At 46.7% G+C, this 2500-nt stretch overlaps 1 protein-coding gene across 1 annotated transcript in view; it reads right to left on the minus strand.

The window, feature by feature from the left end:
• Window positions 1–2500, minus strand: part of LOC115542694 (rho GTPase-activating protein 8) — a 35047-nt gene that overhangs the window by 32145 nt on the left and 402 nt on the right. The window lies entirely within an intron of this gene.

Genomic DNA, 2500 nt, shown 5'->3' on the forward strand with positions numbered 1-2500 from the left:
GGCGACATACAGTGAGCCCGGGGGGGGGGGATTTGAATTAAGATTTTTTCCAGGTAGCTGTGAATAAGAGTGCTGAACCACTAACAAAGTAGTAGTAGCTAGTAGGAGTGTTGTGTTAAGTGGTGGCGACCAGAACGGGGCCTGCCAAGAGCAGATTACCAAAGTTTGATTTGGAGGAAGCCAAAGCCGTCTTTGTGCTTGGGAGGAGACCAGACTGCCCGGAGAACTGGGAAGTGCATGATGGTGGAATCGGCTCAGAGGGATTTACTAAGGGAGGATGTGCTTTCTAGGGAGAGGCAAGAGGGAGTCTCGTGCCGGCATTGATCTGCAGTGTGTTTGCAGTGGTCTGCAGTGTGTCTGCACTGATCTGCAGTACTTGTATTGAGATATTTTGTGGATTTTGTTTCCCTCCATTATTTAAGCTGCCTCTATTCCCCAACGTTTATTCAACCAAGAAGTTTAGTTTTTTTAATAAGAATTTGTCTTTTTCTCGCATATTTTCATATTTCTTTATTATCGCAGTTTTGTAAAATACTTTTTTTTTGCTATGTTTTTACAGGGCAAATTTTAATTCACGCTGTAATGTCGTTGATATGAAACTCTGTATGCATGTTGTAGCGCGGGAACCCCAGGCGCAGGGAACAGGTGCTCTCGCTATTCTGTCCCCCCCCCCCCCCCCCCCCAGAGCGGGCTGGGGACGGAGCCAAGCGCCTCAAACCACCAATTAAAAACGCTTTCTCTGTGTTTGACACGCTGGAATCAAGGAGCCGCGAGACGCCTGGCAGGAAGTGGCTGACTTTTCGCTAACGCTGAGAGAGGGTCGTTAGAGATGTGTTGAGGGGGAGTGACGACTGAAGTGAGGGCTCACAGTGGGGATCAGACACGCACATACGTATACACACACACATGCCATGCACACGCACGTGTGCCGCACCCTGTGTGCGCGCGCACGCACGCACGCACGCACGCACGCACGCACACACGCACACACACACACACACACACACACACACACACACACACACACACACGTATACATGCACACAGGCACTTATGTGTACATGCACACACGCACATATGCACTCACAGAGGGTCGTCAGAGATGTGTGTTTGGGGGGAATAGTGACTCAAGTGAGGGCTCTCAGTTATGATCAGACACGTCCACGCGTATGCACTCGCACGTGCACGCGCGCATCGCACATGCACATGCACACGCACTCAGCCTGAGTGTGTGCACGCACGCACACGCATACACTTTCAGTCAAAGTAATTCATATGGTGTGAGTTCAATTAAAATGAATTACATATTAACATTATTCACTTGACCATGTCGTCTGAAGAAACAGGTTGAGCGAACAGACAGTCAGTGAAGCGTAGCAGATGGTCAGGTAAGCAGCCATGTTAATTTCCCATCACCAGCCAAGCGGTTGGCAGAGAGGCATAGATTCAGTTGAGCTCGATGCTGTTGTCTTTAGGGCAGCTGGTGTTTTCCCAGTCGTACACGATTTGGAGGTTAAATCATCCGTTATAAATATAATCTCTGTTATGTACTGTATGTGTGGCAGTTTAAAGAGGAACTGAAGAACCGGAGCGACCCTTGGGGACAGCACTATATACAGTACACGTCTTGCTTGTTGTGGTTTATAGGGCATGTCACAATATCTGGCACACTTTCAGCCCCTCACCAAGAGCTGCAGTGAGCCATGTTTCACCAGAGGGGGCGCTGTTTCATCCTTCCAGAGCCCTAACATTGGGGCGGCAGATCATCTAACCCATAGTTAATTTAGTGATAAAAGTGCAATATTTTGTGCATATTTAGCTTAATATATTTAGAAGAAATATGGATATTGGACCGTTGCAGATTGGCATTCTGATGACCATGGTAGCCATTTTTACTACCACTGTCAAATTTGATGCTTTTATAACTAAATGAACAGTTGCTATGTATTTTTGTGCTGTGCCGCCCCACTTAGCAAACAGAACCCAACTGTTAGTTCAAAAGACCTCCGGTATTGCATCATATAACCGTTGTAATCACCCACAGTGTCAACAGGGATTCTTTGTGACCGTGTCCAACGATATTTGCAGTCATGCTGTGTTCTGTGTTTGCAATAGAAATTCCTTTACAACCATCCCATAATAAAAAGAGGGCTATAGCTAGACTCAGATACTCACCCACATATTTCCAAGGATAGACAATTATCGTCTTCTTTCACAGCCCCTCATAAATGATCCGATAATCAAGATCGTTCCCGGCAACAATGGCATGTCTCACTACCAAGGCAGGCATGCTGCTGTTGAATTAAGGAGTCGTTATCTCAAGGTCGTGAGTTTGTCCGTACAAAATGATCAGTACAATGCCGTACGAAGCATCTGGAAGAGGGAGGCGGTTAGTAAAGTCTACATTTCTATCTTATCTGTATGTCGTAAGATAAGACAATGGAGCTAACGTCGTTAACCTCAACGAGTGGTGCTTTGAAGCAGGACTCGGGTGTCGGTT

This window comes from Gadus morhua, chromosome 4 (assembly GCF_902167405.1).
Source record: "Gadus morhua chromosome 4, gadMor3.0, whole genome shotgun sequence".
Lineage (NCBI taxonomy): Eukaryota > Metazoa > Chordata > Actinopteri > Gadiformes > Gadidae > Gadus > Gadus morhua.